This window comes from Oreochromis niloticus, linkage group LG14 (genome assembly GCF_001858045.2).
Source record: "Oreochromis niloticus isolate F11D_XX linkage group LG14, O_niloticus_UMD_NMBU, whole genome shotgun sequence".
Taxonomy (NCBI): Eukaryota; Metazoa; Chordata; class Actinopteri; order Cichliformes; family Cichlidae; genus Oreochromis; species Oreochromis niloticus.
This window is the reverse complement of record NC_031979.2, coordinates 1,498,184-1,505,889: the sequence shown is the minus strand read 5'-3', so window position 1 is coordinate 1,505,889 and position 7,706 is coordinate 1,498,184.

The window sequence follows — 7,706 nt, the reverse complement described above, 5'->3', positions numbered from 1 at the left end:
CCTACTATCCTTGGAAAGGTAAAATGATTGGCTAGAATCCAAAGTGTATGACATCTCAAGAAAAAAAAAAAGCACCGAAATAAAGCACCGAAATGTGCGCTGCTTTTCGGTCTATGTCAGAACCGGTGCCATATGGCACCGGATACCGGTACCCATCCCTACCTGTGGCTGACCCTCTCTGACGTCCCGGATAGGGACAGAGTTGTATATCTGGACGAACCAGTGTCTGCGGCTGGGTTATTCGGACATTCACTCGAAGCCATTCAGGCTAGATTTGATCTGAGGAAGAAGCAGACGGAAGCTCTGCGCGACATCATCCCCAGACGTCAGGCGAAGCCCAAGCCCGCAGCTAGCTCTCACAGGCCCGCCGCTCCTCTGCCGACTGGCAAGAGACCGGCGCCCACTGCTGCAGTGGGTGTGCCACCAGCGGGAGCACATCCTCTGGCCCGAGCTCCACGCCAGTCAGCCTGGAGCAAAGGCCCACCCTCGGGCCCCCAGCGGGACCCGACAGCCAGGAGGAAGAAGCCTCAGCCCTCCTAGCTGTGGTTTTGAGTGGAGAAGGGGCCCAGCGGCAGGGAGCTTTTACCTCTCTGTTGCCGCACATGAGGTGCCGCTTAAGTTCTGTTCAGGTTGTCAGCCCCAGAAGGCGCTGCACTTTCCTAACACTGTCTCCCAAGCACAAACCCCCTGCACAGAAAATGCCTCAGGTTGTAACTCCCTGTTCAGGTGTGCAGTGTTGGGAAGGTTACTTTTAAAATGTATTCCATTACAGAATACTGAATACATGCCCCAAAATGTATTCTGTAACGTATTCCGTTACGTTACTCAATGAGAGTAACGTATTCTGAATACTTTGGATTACTTAATATATTATCGTGCTGTTTACAACTACGTGAATGTACTATTGCTGTGATTTATTACTGATACTGAAGGTCCGCGGCTCCGAACCGCAGTAAAGGGACCTCTGGCTAATACGGTGGGTTCCGTGTCGGGCTGGTAGCCGAAAAATAGCTTTACTTTGTTGTCTGGGTCAACTTTGCTTGCCAGAGACAGAGAGAGGCGTTGAAAGGCTGCTCCAACGGAACTTATTTTTTCCGGAGGAAAACACGAACACAGTGTACAGTTGAGTCTTAATAGCTTACTTACAACTGGGCTCGTCAGGCACTCTTTTTGGCTGCAGTGGTTATTATTATATTTACATGCTTCCAGCTCCTGTTTTTGCTCCGTGGCAGCTCGGACTTTTCCTTTCTCTCCCTCCCTCGCTCACAGACACATAACGTGTATGGTAGTCCATTCTCGCTGCAGCACGGTCTACACTGCCCATGAGGCTACATTCTTTAGGGCCATGCCTGTAGCATTCTGCCTTTTAGCTTAGCACAACAACAACAACAACAACAAAAAAGCGCTCTCTCACCCAGGAAACACGCAGATAGAGAGCGTCACCCTGTAACCATGGCAACCGTAACGCTGCCCCTGGAACAACATTACGTAGCTGTCAAACAAACCCAAACAGTCCTGACCTGCGACAATATGAAACAGGGAAGTACCGCCGTGTAATCCATTTATTTCAACAAAGTAACTGTATTCTGAATACCACCTTTTTAAACGGTAACTGTAATGGAATACAGTTACTCATATTTTGTATTCTAAATACGTAACGGCGGTACATGTATTCCGTTACTCCCCAACACTGCAGGTGTGTTAAATGTTCAGGTGACCACATCAAGTGTTCCCGCTGTTTTTCATTGTTGTGCCCCAGGAAAGGTGCCTCCAACAAAATGTATGAATGTACAAACCGGATTCCAAAAAAGTTGGAACACTAAACAAATTGTGAATAAAAACTGAATGCAATGATGTGGAGATAGCAAATGTCAACATTTTATTCAGAATAGAACATAAATCACGGAACAAAAGTTGAAACTGAGAAAATTTATCAACTGAAGGGAAAAATATGGTGATTCAAAATGTCATGGTGTCAACAAATCCCAAAAAAGTTGGGACAAGGCCATTTTCACCACTGTGTGGCATCTCCCCTTCTTCTTACAACACTCAACAGACGTCTGGGGACTGAGGAGACCAGTTTCTCAAGTTTAGCAATAGGAATGCTCTCCCATTCGTGTCTAATACAGGCCTCTAACTGTTCAGTCGTCTTGGGCCTTCTTTGTCGCATCTTCCTCTTTATGATGCGCCAAATGTTCTCTATAGGTGAAAGATCTGGACTGCAGACTGGCCATTTCAGTACCCGGATCCTTCTCCTACGCAGCCATGATGTTGTGATTGATGCAGAATGTGGTTTGGCATTATCTTGTTGAAAAATGCAGGGTCTTCCCTGAAAGAGATGACGTCTGGATGGGAGCATATGTTGTTCTAGAACCTGAATATATTTTTCTGCATTGATGGTGCCTTTCCAGACATGCAAGCTGCCCATGCCACACGCACTCATGCAACCCCATACCATCAGAGACGCAGGCTTCTGAACTGAGCGTTGATAACAACTTTGGTTGTCCTTGTCCTCTTTGGTCCGGATGACATAGCGTCCCACATTTCCAAAAAGAACTTCGAATCGTGACTCGTCTGACCACAGAACAGTCTTCCATTTTGCCACCACACTCCATTTACATGATCCCTGGCCCAGTGAAAACGCCTGAGCTTGTGGATCTTGCTTAGAAATGGCTTCTTCTTTGCACTGTAGAGTTTCAGCTTGTTGGGTCTTAACTCAGACCCCGCTGTATCCAGGACTTATTCCCATGAAAGAAAAACAAGGCAACAGTGTTCGATCGATTACTTGCACAAGGGAGGCCTCATCTGTGTCCAGCACGAAAATGACCCCAAATCCGGCCTCCTCTCGCTGCCTTTTATTGAGAGACAGTTCACACAAAACACAGCAAAGCAACGCCCACATGGTTCTAAGGCATTGTATGTATATGTGTGAACTTTTATATGTAAGTAGGAATGTGTGTGTGTGTGTGTGTGTGTGTGTGTGTGTGATTTTGGGGGTGCATTTGTGTGACCTCCTGCTGACCAAAAGGGTCATAAAAGCAGGAAGCTTACAACACAAGAAACAGATCTTTCAGATAGGATGTATCTACAATAAACCCTCCCCCAACACAAAGTGGTTAGAGGTGCTCAGGATCAAAGGAATGGCTTTGATAATACTGCTTGAACTAAGACTGTACAAATTTAAGAAACACAATGGCAACATTCAACAATTAGACCTAACACAGCTGGCAACGGCGGATGGCACGGTGGATTGTGTTCACTGACAATGGTTTCTGGAAGTATTCCTGAGCCCATTCTGTGATTTCCTTTACAGTAGCATTCCTGTTTGTGGTGCAGTGTCGTTTAAGGGCCCGGAGATCACAGGCGTCCAGTATGGGTTTACGCCCTTGACCCTTACGCACAGAGATTGTTCCAGATTCTCTGAATCTTCGGATGATGTTATGCACAGTTGATGATGATAAGTGCAAAGTCTTTGCAATTTTTCGCTGGGTAACACCTTTCTGATATTGCTCCACTATCTTTCTGCGCAACATTGTGGGAATTGGTGATCTTCTACCCATCTTGGCTTCTGAGAGACACTGCCACTCTGAGAAGCTCTTTTTATACCCAATCATGTTGCCAATTAACCTAATTAGTGTTAATGGGTCTTCCAGCTCTTCGTTATGCTCAAATTTACTTTTTCCAGCCTCTTATTGCTACTTGTCCCAACTTTTTTGGGATTTGTTGACACCGTGAAATTTTGAATCAACATATTTTTCCTTTAAAATGATACATTTTCTCGGATTAAACTTTTGATCTGCCACCTACGTTCTATTCTGAATGGAATATTGACATTTGCCATCTCCACATCATTGCATTCAGTTTTTATTCACAATTTGTTTAGTGTCCCAACTTTTTTGGAATCCGGTTTGTACATGTTCCCATATTACAATCAATAAAGAGTGTTGTTTATTCTCAAACGATCACAAATCACATTCTGAGATGTGATTTGCAGAATGAGCCAGGTCAGGCAGGTGATGCATTCCCCTGCAAACACACTGGGGGGCGACAACACCCCGCTGACAGTGCTGCAGGTCAGCCGGCTGGCTGCTCACTTCCCTCAGTGGCGCTCTTGCGCCCCCTCCCCGTGGGTGCTGCGAACCATTGCCATGGGTTATCAGTTGCAGTTCCGGGTCAAGCCGCCTCGTTTCCAGAGAGTCGTAAACACGACTGTCGGCACCGAGGCGGCCATGATACTCAGAGAGGAAATAAAGGCGCTATCCGGTCTTTAAGTGATGACGTGACGAATCCTGCTTCCGGGCCCAAACTACCCTGCGTTTAATAAGGTTTTTGTGTTTTTAACATGTTTTAATGCTTTGTATCTTGTTCTATTTAATCGCAAAACGCCCCTAAAAACAGTCAGTGATCACTGTCAGCCTCTCTCGGTTTTTATTATCGCTATTCATTTTAAAGCTCAGTTTTTAAAACCTTACCATGTAACTACAGCCCAGCCCATGAATGACTAACCTCGTATTGTGGATCGATTATCTCAGTTGTTCTCCTGACTGAAGTTCGGTCCATTTACAGCATCCTGCTATATGATTGCATTTGTCCCTGACCACCGAGAATCCTCCCGTTAACTTTTATCAAGTGGAAAAAAGTTAGTGTTCATCCTTCAGCTTCCCTGTTCATATTACGCTAACATAGCTGTGTCACCAGCGATCACGTAACACATCGTTATATACCAGGTAGCCAAACTTCAGCAACCCTACAAACGTCACTGTTGTTTAGTTTTCTGTCTTCATTTATGTCGGAAGTGATAGCAGAGCTGTACACCTTAATTTGTTTCCGAAATCCCTCAGTCAGGACAGGCTATATTGTGTTTAGATGGAAGCTAGCGAGCTAACTCCCTGCTAACTTGTAACTCCGTTAAATGTCATAAATTCCATTTTCATGGATGCCTGGATTGAATTGCTACACCTGGTAGAGCAGCAACGCTGATCATTTTATTACAGATGAAAGGATTTAGACAGCTTTTAACTCTCAATGATGCCATACTGATCGCTTGACTTATGGACCTGCAGCGGAGTTTGGGCCCAGACACGGCTAATGACGTCAGACTTAAAGACCGGATAACAGAAAAGAGCAATATGAGTGGTCCCCACTTCGGAGACAGACAAAAGTTGGTACAGCAGTTATTTTGTTGTTCCGAAAAAAGGGGGAGGGCTTCGTCCCATCCTCGACCTGCGAGTCTTGAACACGTATCTACAAACGTACAAGTTCAAGATGCTAACACTCAAGCAGCTCTTGAATGCAGTCGGCCCGGGAGATTGGTTTGCAACAATCGATCTAACAAATGCTTATTTTCATGTGGCTATACACCTGAAACACAGGCAGTTTCTGAGGTTTGCATTCGAGGACATTGCCTACGAATACCTAGTGCTGCTGTTTGGGCTGTCGCTGGCTCCTCGCACCTTTGCAAAATGTGCTGAAGCAGCGCTTGCGCCCCTCAGAGAGAGAGGCATCCGCACCTTAGCCTACCTAGACGACTGGGCTCTCGTAGCTTGCTCCAGAGAGCAGGCGGAGACACAGCTGTCACTGGTTCTGTCACACATTCAGACACTGGGGTTCTCTGTGAACTTTCAAAGGAGCTCGCTAATCCCGAGTCAGCAGATTTCTTTCCTCGGTTTGGAAATATGCTCGCTTTCCAGCCGCACATGTTTGTTGGAGCACAGAGTGGCCGCGTTTCATCGCTGCCAGACAATATTACATTTGTTGGGCATGATGGCATCTATGATCGCTGTAGTGCCACTTGGACTGTTGAAAATGAGAGCGTTTCAACGCTGGACTCTCTCTCACCGCCTGTGTGCATCGCGTCACCACCGGAGGAGGTTGACGGTAACCGCATCTTGCATGCTAGCTCTCCGTCCTTGGAGGGAGCCCGGGCTGCTGCATCAGGGCTCTCGGATTGGGAGGGTGTTGTTTCGCAAGGTGGTGTCCACAGATGCTTCCCTAAGAGGGCGCGGAGCACTGTGCGAGGGTGCATCAGTGAGAGGGATTTGGTCCGCAGCCCAGTGCGAGCTGCACATCAACCACTTAGAGCTGTTAGCAATGTTCTTAGCTCTAAAACATTTCCGTCCAGTCCTGGAAGGCCAGCATGTCTTAGTCAGGATGGACAATTCAACAGTGGTGTCTTACATAAACAGGGCAGGGAGGAACATGCTCTCTTCCCCTGTTGAAGCTGTCTCGCTCTCTGCTGTTATGGTGCAGTGTTCATTTTCTGTCTCTAAGACCTGCCCATGTCCCGGGCCACCTGAACCTGGGGCCGGACCTTCTCTCCAGGGGGGGTCCTCTGGTGAGAGAATGGAGGTTACACCCTTTAATAATGGCTAAGATTTGGGATCTATTTGGCAAGGCGCAAATAGATCTTTTTGCTTCCAGGGTAAATACTCACTGCCCCCTGTTCTTCTCCATAATCGACCACGATGTACCCTTGGTCATGGACGCGCTAGCGCACCAATGGCCAGACATGCTCCTGTATGCATTTCCCCCAGTGGAAATGATATCTCCAGTTCTAGAGAGAGTGCGTTGGCATTCCCTCTCTCTGATTCTAGTGGCCCCTTGGTGGCCCACAAGGTCGTGGTATGCAGAGATAATCAGCCTGCTAGCAGCGAGTCCTTGGCAGCTTCCTCTCCGCAGGGACCTCCTCTCTCAGGCAGGAGGGGAAGTGGTTCATCCGCGCCTGGATCTGTGGCGCCTTCATGCTTACCTGCTGAGAGGTTAAACTTGATTGCTAAGGGTTTGCCACCTAGTGTGATAGCGACAATTCAGAGCACCAGGGCCTCATCTACTAGAGGCTTGTACGCTTACAAATGGCGAGCCTTTGAGCAATGGTGCCAGGACCGCCACACTCTCCCATTTCAGTGCTCTATTGTGGATGTTTTGACACTCCTGCAGGAGCTGCTGGATAAGGGCCTTTCATTTTTGACAATTAAGGTTTATTTAGCAGCTATATCTGCTTGTCATATTGGCTTTGACGGGATGACACCAGGTGCACATTCCCTTGCCATACGTTTCCTGAAAGGGGTTCGCCGGCTGAGACCCGTGCTTAAGTCCAGTGTCCCTGCTTGGGACTTGTGTTTGGTGCTGGAGGCCCTTTCTAGCCCCCCGTTTGAACCCATTGAGTCTGTGGATATGAAATTTCTTTCATATAAGACTGCATTACTTCTCACTTTGGCTTCGGCAAAGCGAGTGGGTGACCTTCATGCGCTGTCTGTGCATCCCTCCTGCACACAGTTCTCTCCTGATGGCCATAAGGTTGTATTGCATCCAAATGCTGCCTATTTTCCCAAGATCATGCCTGCATCTTATAGCTCAATGGAGTTTGAGCTGCTGAGCTTTTGCTCCCCTCCTTTTGCATCTGAGGAGCAGAGGAGGATGCATTCTCTTTGTCCAGTGCGTGTGCGACGCACCTACATTGAGTCCACTCAGAATGTGCGTTTATGTGACCAGCTGTTTGTTTGCTTTGCTAATCCAAATAGAGGTAGAGCTCTGTCTAAACAGAGGCTGTCCCACTGGATTATAGAAGCTATCTCACTAGCATACAGCACCAAAGGTCTTGCTTTGCCGCAGGGGGTGAGAGCTCATTCCACCAGGGGGATGGCAACCTCATGGGCTCTTTTTAAAGGGGTGCCCTGTAGGTGATATTTGTGCGGCAGCTAGTTGGG